General features: G+C 48.3%; 14 non-coding genes across 14 annotated transcripts; 12 read left to right on the top strand and 2 right to left on the bottom strand.

The window, feature by feature from the left end:
- Positions 1 to 357: 357 nt before the first annotated feature.
- Positions 358 to 429, bottom strand: trnae-cuc (transfer RNA glutamic acid (anticodon CUC)). Its single transcript has one exon. It is a non-coding gene; the product is annotated as a tRNA-Glu (tRNA).
- Positions 430 to 1,101: 672 nt separating this feature from the next.
- Positions 1,102 to 1,173, top strand: trnac-gca (transfer RNA cysteine (anticodon GCA)). Its single transcript has one exon. It is a non-coding gene; the product is annotated as a tRNA-Cys (tRNA).
- A 917-nt stretch (positions 1,174 to 2,090) lies between these two features.
- Positions 2,091 to 2,164, top strand: trnai-aau (transfer RNA isoleucine (anticodon AAU)). The gene has a single exon. It is a non-coding gene; the product is annotated as a tRNA-Ile (tRNA).
- Positions 2,165 to 2,259: 95 nt separating this feature from the next.
- Positions 2,260 to 2,332, top strand: trnaf-gaa (transfer RNA phenylalanine (anticodon GAA)). Its single transcript has one exon. It is a non-coding gene; the product is annotated as a tRNA-Phe (tRNA).
- A 325-nt stretch (positions 2,333 to 2,657) lies between these two features.
- On the top strand, positions 2,658 to 2,729 carry trnaq-cug (transfer RNA glutamine (anticodon CUG)). Its single transcript has one exon. It is a non-coding gene; the product is annotated as a tRNA-Gln (tRNA).
- A 408-nt stretch (positions 2,730 to 3,137) lies between these two features.
- On the top strand, positions 3,138 to 3,224 carry trnay-gua (transfer RNA tyrosine (anticodon GUA)). Its single transcript is given in 2 exon segments — positions 3,138 to 3,174; positions 3,189 to 3,224. It is a non-coding gene; the product is annotated as a tRNA-Tyr (tRNA).
- Positions 3,225 to 4,410: 1,186 nt separating this feature from the next.
- trnac-gca (transfer RNA cysteine (anticodon GCA)) lies at positions 4,411 to 4,482 on the top strand. Its single transcript has one exon. It is a non-coding gene; the product is annotated as a tRNA-Cys (tRNA).
- Positions 4,483 to 5,581: 1,099 nt separating this feature from the next.
- Positions 5,582 to 5,653, bottom strand: trnae-cuc (transfer RNA glutamic acid (anticodon CUC)). The gene has a single exon. It is a non-coding gene; the product is annotated as a tRNA-Glu (tRNA).
- Positions 5,654 to 6,324: 671 nt separating this feature from the next.
- Positions 6,325 to 6,396, top strand: trnac-gca (transfer RNA cysteine (anticodon GCA)). Its single transcript has one exon. It is a non-coding gene; the product is annotated as a tRNA-Cys (tRNA).
- Positions 6,397 to 7,303: 907 nt separating this feature from the next.
- On the top strand, positions 7,304 to 7,377 carry trnai-aau (transfer RNA isoleucine (anticodon AAU)). The gene has a single exon. It is a non-coding gene; the product is annotated as a tRNA-Ile (tRNA).
- Positions 7,378 to 7,472: 95 nt separating this feature from the next.
- On the top strand, positions 7,473 to 7,545 carry trnaf-gaa (transfer RNA phenylalanine (anticodon GAA)). Its single transcript has one exon. It is a non-coding gene; the product is annotated as a tRNA-Phe (tRNA).
- Positions 7,546 to 7,876: 331 nt separating this feature from the next.
- trnaq-cug (transfer RNA glutamine (anticodon CUG)) lies at positions 7,877 to 7,948 on the top strand. The gene has a single exon. It is a non-coding gene; the product is annotated as a tRNA-Gln (tRNA).
- Positions 7,949 to 8,346: 398 nt separating this feature from the next.
- trnay-gua (transfer RNA tyrosine (anticodon GUA)) lies at positions 8,347 to 8,433 on the top strand. Its single transcript is given in 2 exon segments — positions 8,347 to 8,383; positions 8,398 to 8,433. It is a non-coding gene; the product is annotated as a tRNA-Tyr (tRNA).
- A 1,187-nt stretch (positions 8,434 to 9,620) lies between these two features.
- On the top strand, positions 9,621 to 9,692 carry trnac-gca (transfer RNA cysteine (anticodon GCA)). Its single transcript has one exon. It is a non-coding gene; the product is annotated as a tRNA-Cys (tRNA).
- Positions 9,693 to 10,128: the final 436 nt, after the last annotated feature.

Below are 10,128 nucleotides of genomic sequence, written 5' to 3'. Positions count from 1 at the left end.
AGGGAGTCGTTTTGTTTCAGTGGTTTTGTACAGTGCATCTCATGGGGGTATATCTCAGTGGTGGCGCATTTAACTGCAGATGAAGAGGTCCCTGGTTCAAATGCAGGTGCCCCCTTTGGCCTTGGCAGCTTTGGACCAACCAAAGCTTTGACCTTAAAGTCAGCCTGTCTTTGTTTGATATCTTCACAGTGAAGGAAGTCAGTTCAATTCAATTGTTTCAGTGGTTTTGTGCAGTGCATCTTATGGGGGTATATCTCAGTGGTGGCGCATTTAACTGCAGATTAAGAGTTCTTTGAGCCTTCTCAAAGCAGAAAGTCGAGATTGACTTTGCAGTCCGCTGCTGGGGGTAAAAGAGCGTTCCCTGACCGGGAATCGAACCCGGGCCGCGGCGGTGAGAGCGCCGAATCCTAACCACTAGACCACCAGGGAAGGGCTGGGCGGCTGCTGGCCTGTTAATATCATGAGAAGAAGCAGACCGCAATACAGGCCTCTGTCACGTAGAAACCCAGCAACTCCACCCCGGCCGGTGGGCCAGTGACGCAATGGATAACGCGTCTGACTGTGTCGTTGTCACACAAGAGACATGTTTTTCCGCTCTATGTATTGTAATGATTTTATGCATCATAGAGTGTGAAGTGGTTTACTTGTTTTCTCAAGTCCATTTTTTCCCCTCTTAACATTTTAGTGTGTATGTCTTTAAGAACACATGACAGGAAGCAGGAACTGTATAAAGAGAGCAGCATGCCAGACAAACAGGGAATCACTAAACAGAACTTGCTGGATTGTGGAGTTTCCAAACTGTTGATTTACCTTTCCGGTCACAACTTTGCAACCAACTGGATTATCACTTCTCATGGACTGTATATACACTGTCAAAGTGTCAAAAGTGAAGGAACTTATTCACTTTCAGTGGTTTATTGCCGCTCTGTTCACGGGGGTATAGCATTTGACTGCAGATCAAGAGGTCCCCGGTTCAAATCCGGGTGCCCCCTTTGGACTGGAAGCTTTGGGTTAACCGAAGCTTGACTTCCATGTGAAGCTGTTATTGTTTGATATTGTCACAGTGAAGGAACTTATTCTCCTTGTTGCAGCGCTGTTTGTGGGGGTATAGCTCAGTGGTAGAGCATTTGACTGCAGATCAAGAGGTCCCCGGTTCAAATCCGGGTGCCCCCTTTGTATTTGGCAGCTTAGCTTCAGTGTGTAGCTGTCATTGTTTGACGTTGTCAAAGTCAAGGTGCTCACTGTCTTCTAGTGGTTCGAACACCGGAAGTGGCGTTCTTGGCCTAACCGAAGCCTTGACTTTAAAGGGAGGCTGGCTTAGTGGTGGAGCATTTAACTGCAGGCCAAGAAGTCACTGTTTGAAGTCTGGGTGCCACGTTTGGACAGCTTCGAGCTAACTGAAAGTTTATCATCAACGTCAGGCTGGCATTGTTTGATGTTGTCACATTGAAGGAGGTCAGTTTCCTTCATTGGTTTATTGCAGTGTGCCTCATCGGGGTATAGCTCGGTGGTAGGACCCTTGACTGCAGATTAAGAGATCCCTGAGTCAAATTTAGTCCCCCCCCCCTTTGCAGCTTTGGACCAACCAAAGCTTTGACTTTAAAGTCAGCCTGTCTTTGAAAGTGAAAGTGACGACGTATTGTCAAGCATGGTGACCCATACTCGAAATTGGTCCTCTGCATTTAACCCATCACAAGTGCACACACACACACACAGACCCGGAGCAGTGGGCAGCCATTGCTCCAGCGCCCGGGGAGCAATTGGGGGTTCGGTGCCTTGCTCAAGGGCACTTCAGTCATGGTATTGAAGGTGGAAAGAGCGCTGTTCATTCACAATCCCCAACTTCAATTCCTGCTGGTGCGGGAATCGAACCAGCGACCTTTGGGTTACAAGCCAGACTCTCTCTTTGTTTGATATCGTCACATTGATTGAAGGGAGTCGTTTTGTTTCAGTGGTTTTGTACAGTGCATCCTATGGGGGTATATCTCAGTGGTGGCGCATTTAACTGCAGATGAAGAGGTCCCTGGTTCAAATCTGGGTGCCCACTTTGGACTGAAAGCTCTGCACTCTGATTAAATTAGCTGGATCCAGGCCGGTTAGCTCAGTTGGTTAGAGCGTGGTGCTAATAACGCCAAGGTCGCGGGTTCGATCCCCGTACGGGCCAGCTTCTTTTGGTCTGTTAGCTCATCTCTGCTCTTCTCGCAAAGTGACGGTTGGTCCTAACGTAAAGCCCTGCTGACCAAGCTGACGGCAAGACTGGCCGAAATAGCTCAGTTGGGAGAGCGTTAGACTGAAGATCTAAAGGTCCCTGGTTCGATCCCGGGTTTCGGCAGATGCTGCCTGCTTCTGTCTTTTGGTCGAGGGTGTCCAGTGATCCAGTGACTTGGATCCAACCCCTCCAATCTAAATGGGTCCCCATAGCCGCAACGCTATCTCCTTCCCAGACAGCTGTGCGCAAGGCGGTCGTGGCTCCATGGTGTAACGTTTAACGCGCCGGACTTTGAATGCAGAGATTCGAGTTCAAATCTCGGTGGAACCTGCGTGCCTTCTTGCGGCAGGTAAAGGAAGAAAAGCAAGCGCTCAAGTTTTTTTTGCTGCTGACGAGCCGTACACGACTTATTCTTTGCGGTCCTGTGAGCTGTGGCTGCTTCTTGCGTGGTTCCATGGTGTAATGGTTAGCACTCTGGACTCTGAATCCAGCGATCCGAGTTCAAATCTCGGTGGGACCTGCTTTTGCCACGAATGTGCGCAGGCCCTGTCCGAAAAAAAAAAAAAAAAAAAAAAAAAAAAAAACGTTTTCACAGCAGTGGGCCCCAAAAGCTTCACGTACCGAGTATCTGTAATAACGCCAAGGTCACAGGTTTGATCCCCGTACCGGCCAGGGTTTATTTATTTATTCAATTATTTTTTCATTTTGCCTGGACAAGACTTTCGGACAAGTTCCCGTATGGCGTAGCAGTCAGGATGCTTGGTTTTCACCTAGGCGGCCCATGTGCGACTTCCGGTATGGGAAGGGGGCTGCTCCTTGCTTCCCTCTTTGAACGTCCCGCACGTCTTCCTGCGTCAGAAGTCATTTCTCGCCAGCAGTCGCGCTACAGAATCGTGATAGGCCGAGGTTGTGTCCCCGTTCCCCCGTGCCTTCGATAGCTCAGCTGGTAGAGCGGAGGACTGTAGGAGGAGCGTTGGCAATCCTTAGGTCGCTGGTTCGACTCCGGCTCGAAGGAGGTTGTTTTTGACGCGCCCACCATTTCTGTTGGGCCGGCCTTCTCAAAGCAGAAAGTCGAGATTGACTTCGCAGTCCGCCGCCAGGGGGGGGTGGGTAAAAGTGCATTCCCTGACCGGCTGCTGGCTTGTTAATAACATGAGAAGAAGCAGACAGCAATACAGGCCTCTGTCACGCCGAAAGCCAACAAGTCTGGTGCGAGCACAGGGCACGGCCGGTGGGCCAGTGACGCAATGGATAACGCATCTGACTGTGTCGCTGTCACACAAGAGACGTGTTTTGCAAGAATTCCTGCTTGCTGGCATTCACATCAATCCACAAGTCGTTCTTTTAGGTTAGGCTGTTTCATTCAAGTCAATATAAAAACTATTATGCTATGTCTAGCGTTCTCTTACGTTACTGAGCACAGCAAACTGTGGTACGAGTACCAGTAGTGGTACTCAGGCTCCCTCTAGTGGTACACAGAGGAAGTTACCGCATTTTGTCTTGGGTGTGACTTTCTGCAGACACTGCAAAGGCAGAGTACGCTAACTTCGAAATAGGGGTAAAAATCAAGTTTGAGCTCACCGTTTTTTAATGTAGATCATTTTCATTGCTAAAACATCTAATTGCCAAATTTCCAATGTCCTACCTATAATTAATTTGGCTGGACAAATAAAAAAACGTTAAAGTCATTTTTCTCATTTTCACACTCTAGCGAGTTAAGGTCTTTTGCCTTTGTAGGGCAGTTGTTTTCTCAAGTCCATTTTTCCCCTCTTAACATTTTAGTGTGTATGTCTGTAAGAACACATGACAGGAAAGCAGGAACTGTATAAAGAGAGCAGCATGCCAGACAAACAGGGAATCACTAAATAGAACTTGCTGGATAGTGGAGTTTCCAAACTGTTGATTTACCTTTCCAGGACACAACTTTGCAACCAACTGGATTATCACTTCTCATGGACTGTATATACACTGTCAAAGTGTCAAAAGTGAAGGAACTTATTCACTTTTAGTGGTTTATTGCCGCTCTGTTCATGGCGTTTGACTGCAGATCAAGAGGTCCCCGGTTCAAATCCGGGTGCCCCCTTTGGACTGGAAGCTTTGGGTCAACCGAAGCTTGACTTCCATGTGAAGCTGTTATTGTTTGATATTGTCACAGTGAAGGAACTTATTCTCCTTTAGCGGTGTATTGCGGTGCTGTTTGTGGGGGTATAGCTCAGTGGTAGAGCATTTGGCTGCAGATCAAGAGGTCTCCGGTTCGAATCTGGGTGCCCCCTTTGTATCTGGCAGCTTAACTTCAGTGTTGAGCTGTCCTTGTTTGATGTTGTCAAAGTCAAGATGCTCGCTCTCTTCTACTGGTTCAAACACCGGAAGTGGCGTTCTTGGCCTTAACTTTAAAGGGAGGCTGGCTCAGTGGTGGAGCATTTAACTGCAGGCCAAGAAGTCTCTGTCTGAAGTCCGGGTGCCACGTTTGGACAGCTTCGAGCTAACCGAAAGTTTATCATCAACGTCAGGCTGTCATTGTTTGATGTTGTCACATTGAAGGAGGTCAGTTTCCTTCATTGGTTTATTGCAGTGTGCCTCATCGGGGTATAGCTCGGTGGTAGGACCCTTGACTGCAGATTAAGAGATCCCTGAGTCAAATTTAGGCCCCCCTTTGCCCTTGGCAGCTTTGGACCAACCAAGGCTTTAACTTTAAAGTCAGCCTGTCTTTGAAAGTGACGACGTATTGTCAAGCATGGTGACCCATACTCGAAATTGGTCCTCTGCATTTAACCCATCACGAGTGCACACACACACACAGACCCGGAGCAGTGGGCAACCATTGCTCCGGTGCCCAGGGAGCAACTGGGGGTTCGGTGCCTTGCTCAAGGGCACTTCAGTCATGGTGTTGAAGGTGGAAAGAGCGCTGTTCATTCACAATCCCCACCTTCAATTCCTGCTGGTGCGGGAATCGAACAAGCGACCTTTGGGTTACAAGCCAGACTCTCTCTTTGTTTGATATCGTCACATTGAAGGGAGTCGTTTTGTTTCAGTGGTTTTGTACAGTGCATCTCATGGGGGTATATCTCAGTGGTGGCGCATTTAACTGCAGATGAAGAGGTCCCTGGTTCAAATGCAGGTGCCCCCTTTGGCCTTGGCAGCTTTGGACCAACCAAAGCTTTGACCTTAAAGTCAGCCTGTCTTTGTTTGATATCTTCACAGTGAAGGAAGTCAGTTCAATTCAATTGTTTCAGTGGTTTTGTGCAGTGCATCTTGGGGGGGGTATATCTCAGTGGTGGCGCATTTAACTGCAGATTAAGAGTTCTTTGAGCCTTCTCAAAGCAGAAAGTCGAGATTGACTTTGCAGTCCGCTGCTGGGGGTAAAAAAGAGCGTTCCCTGACCGGGAATCGAACCCGGGCCGCGGCGGTGAGAGCGCCGAATCCTAACCACTAGACCACCAGGGAAGGGCTGGGCGGCTGCTGGCCTGTTAATATCATGAGAAGAAGCAGACCGCAATACAGGCCTCTGTCACGTAGAAACCCAGCAACTCCACCCCGGCCGGTGGGCCAGTGACGCAATGGATAACGCGTCTGACTGTGTCGTTGTCACACAAGAGACATGTTTTTCCGCTCTATGTATTGTAATGATTTTATGCATCATAGAGTGTGAAGTGGTTTACTTGTTTTCTCAAGTCCATTTTTTCCCCTCTTAACATTTTAGTGTGTATGTCTTTAAGAACACATGACAGGAAGCAGGAACTGTATAAAGAGAGCAGCATGCCAGACAAACAGGGAATCACTAAACAGAACTTGCTGGATTGTGGAGTTTCCAAACTGTTGATTTACCTTTCCGGTCACAACTTTGCAACCAACTGGATTATCACTTCTCATGGACTGTATATACACTGTCAAAGTGTCAAAAGTGAAGGAACTTATTCACTTTCAGTGGTTTATTGCCGCTCTGTTCACGGGGTATAGCATTTGACTGCAGATCAAGAGGTCCCCGGTTCAAATCCGGGTGCCCCCTTTGGACTGGAAGCTTTGGGTTAACCGAAGCTTGACTTCCATGTGAAGCTGTTATTGTTTGATATTGTCACAGTGAAGGAACTTATTCTCCTTGTTGCAGCGCTGTTTGTGGGGGTATAGCTCAGTGGTAGAGCATTTGACTGCAGATCAAGAGGTCCCCGGTTCAAATCCGGGTGCCCCCTTTGTATTTGGCAGCTTAGCTTCAGTGTGTAGCTGTCATTGTTTGACCTTGTCAAAGTCAAGGTGCTCACTGTCTTCTAGTGGTTCGAACACCGGAAGTGGCGTTCTTGGCCTAACCGAAGCCTTGACTTTAAAGGGAGGCTGGCTTAGTGGTGGAGCATTTAACTGCAGGCCAAGAAGTCACTGTTTGAAGTCTGGGTGCCACGTTTGGACAGCTTCGAGCTAACTGAAAGTTTATCATCAACGTCAGGCTGGCATTGTTTGATGTTGTCACATTGAAGGAGGTCAGTTTCCTTCATTGGTTTATTGCAGTGTGCCTCATCGGGGTATAGCTCGGTGGTAGGACCCTTGACTGCAGATTAAGAGATCCCTGAGTCAAATTTAGGTCCCTTTGCAGCTTTGGACCAACCAAAGCTTTGACTTTAAAGTCAGCCTGTCTTTGAAAGTGAAAGTGACGACGTATTGTCAAGCATGGTGACCCATACTCGAAATTGGTCCTCTGCATTTAACCCATCACAAGTGTGCACACACACACACAGACCCGGAGCAGTGGGCAGCCATTGCTCCAGCGCCCGGGGAGCAATTGGGGGTTCGGTGCCTTGCTCAAGGGCACTTCAGTCATGGTATTGAAGGTGGAAAGAGCGCTGTTCATTCACAATCCCCAACTTCAATTCCTGCTGGTGCGGGAATCGAACCAGCGACCTTTGGGTTACAAGCCAGACTCTCTCTTTGTTTGATATCGTCACATTGAAGGGAGTCGTTTTGTTTCAGTGGTTTTGTACAGTGCATCCTATGGGGGTATATCTCAGTGGTGGCGCATTTAACTGCAGATGAAGAGGTCCCTGGTTCAAATCTGGGTGCCCACTTTGGACTGAAAGCTCTGCACTCTGATTAAATTAGCTGGATCCAGGCCGGTTAGCTCAGTTGGTTAGAGCGTGGTGCTAATAACGCCAAGGTCGCGGGTTCGATCCCCGTACGGGCCAGCTTCTTTTGGTCTGTTAGCTCATCTCTGCTCTTCTCGCAAAGTGACGGTTGGTCCTAACGTAAAGCCCTGCTGACCAAGCTGACGGCAAGACTGGCCGAAATAGCTCAGTTGGGAGAGCGTTAGACTGAAGATCTAAAGGTCCCTGGTTCGATCCCGGGTTTCGGCAGATGCTGCCTGCTTCTGTCTTTTGGTCGAGGGTGTCCAGTGATCCAGTGACTTGGATCCAACCCCTCCAATCTAAATGGGTCCCCATAGCCGCAACGCTATCTCCTTCCCAGACAGCTGTGCGCAAGGCGGTCGTGGCTCCATGGTGTAACGTTTAACGCGCCGGACTTTGAATGCAGAGATTCGAGTTCAAATCTCGGTGGAACCTGCGTGCCTTCTTGCGGCAGGTAAAGGAAGAAAAGCAAGCGCTCAAGTTTTTTTTTTTTTTGCTGCTGACGAGCCGTACACGACTTATTCTTTGCGGTCCTGTGAGCTGTGGCTGCTTCTTGCGTGGTTCCATGGTGTAATGGTTAGCACTCTGGACTCTGAATCCAGCGATCCGAGTTCAAATCTCGGTGGGACCTGCTTTTGCCACGAATGTGCGCAGGCCCTGTCCGAAAAAAAAAAAAAAAAAAACGTTTTCACAGCAGTGGGCCCCAAAAGCTTCACGTACCGAGTATCTGTAATAACGCCAAGGTCACAGGTTTGATCCCCGTACCGGCCAGGGTTTATTTATTTATTCAATTATTTTTTCATTTTGCCTGGACAAGACTTTGCGGACAAGTTCCCGTATGGCGTAGCAGTCAGGATGCTTGGTTTTCACCTAGGCGGCCCATGTGCGACTTCCGGTATGAAGGGGGGGGCTGCTCCTTGCTTCCCTCTTTGAACGTCCCGCACGTCTTCCTGCGTCAGAAGTCATTTCTCGCCAGCAGTCGCGCTACAGAATCGTGATAGGCCGAGGTTGTGTCCCCGTTCCCCCGTGCCTTCGATAGCTCAGCTGGTAGAGCGGAGGACTGTAGGAGGAGCGTTGGCAATCCTTAGGTCGCTGGTTCGACTCCGGCTCGAAGGAGGTTGTTTTTGACGCGCCCACCATTTCTGTTGGGCCGGCCTTCTCAAAGCAGAAAGTCGAGATTGACTTCGCAGTCCGCCGCCGGGGGGGGTGGGTAAAAGTGCATTCCCTGACCGGCTGCTGGCTTGTTAATAACATGAGAAGAAGCAGACAGCAATACAGGCCTCTGTCACGCCGAAAGCCAACAAGTCTGGTGCGAGCACAGGGCACCCCGGCCGGTGGGCCAGTGACGCAATGGATAACGCATCTGACTGTGTCGCTGTCACACAAGAGACGTGTTTTGCAAGAATTCCTGCTTGCTGGCATTCACATCAATCCACAAGTCGTTCTTTTAGGTTAGGCTGTTTCATTCAAGTCAATATAAAAACTATTATGCTATGTCTAGCGTTCTCTTACGTTACTGAGCACAGCAAACTGTGGTACGAGTACCAGTAGTGGTACTCAGGCTCCCTCTAGTGGTACACAGAGGAAGTTACCGCATTTTGTCTTGGGTGTGACTTTCTGCAGACACTGCAAAGGCAGAGTACGCTAACTTCGAAATAGGGGTAAAAATCAAGTTTGAGCTCACCGTTTTTTAATGTAGATCATTTTCATTGCTAAAACATCTAATTGCCAAATTTCCAATGTCCTACCTATAATTAATTTGGCTGGACAAAAAAAAAACGTTAAAGTCATTTTTCTCATTTTCACACTCTAGCGAGTTAAGGTCTTTTGCCTTTGTAGGGCAGTTGTTTTCTCAAGTCCATTTTTCCCCTCTTAACATTTTAGTGTGTATGTCTGTAAGAACACATGACAGGAAAGCAGGAACTGTATAAAGAGAGCAGCATGCCAGACAAACAGGGAATCACTAAATAGAACTTGCTGGATAGTGGAGTTTCCAAACTGTTGATTTACCTTTCCAGGACACAACTTTGCAACCAACTGGATTATCACTTCTCATGGACTGTATATACACTGTCAAAGTGTCAAAAGTGAAGGAACTTATTCACTTTTAGTGGTTTATTGCCGCTCTGTTCATGGCGTTTGACTGCAGATCAAGAGGTCCCCGGTTCAAATCCGGGTGCCCCCTTTGGACTGGAAGCTTTGGGTCAACCGAAGCTTGACTTCCATGTGAAGCTGTTATTGTTTGATATTGTCACAGTGAAGGAACTTATTCTCCTTTAGCGGTGTATTGCGGTGCTGTTTGTGGGGGTATAGCTCAGTGGTAGAGCATTTGGCTGCAGATCAAGAGGTCTCCGGTTCGAATCTGGGTGCCCCCTTTGTATCTGGCAGCTTAACTTCAGTGTTGAGCTGTCCTTGTTTGATGTTGTCAAAGTCAAGATGCTCGCTCTCTTCTACTGGTTCAAACACCGGAAGTGGCGTTCTTGGCCTTAACTTTAAAGGGAGGCTGGCTCAGTGGTGGAGCATTTAACTGCAGGCCAAGAAGTCTCTGTCTGAAGTAACCGAAAGTTTATCATCAACGTCAGGCTGTCATTGTTTGATGTTGTCACATTGAAGGAGGTCAGTTTCCTTCATTGGTTTATTGCAGTGTGCCTCATCGGGGTATAGCTCGGTGGTAGGACCCTTGACTGCAGATTAAGAGATCCCTGAGTCAAATTTAGGCCCCCCCTTTGCCCTTGGCAGCTTTGGACCAACCAAGGCTTTAACTTTAAAGTCAGCCTGTCTTTGAAAGTGACGACGTATTGTCAAGCATGG

This window comes from Labeo rohita, unplaced genomic scaffold, assembly GCF_022985175.1.
Source record: "Labeo rohita strain BAU-BD-2019 unplaced genomic scaffold, IGBB_LRoh.1.0 scaffold_2130, whole genome shotgun sequence".
NCBI lineage: Eukaryota > Metazoa > Chordata > Actinopteri > Cypriniformes > Cyprinidae > Labeo > Labeo rohita.
This window is presented reverse-complemented; position numbering and strand designations above follow the sequence as displayed.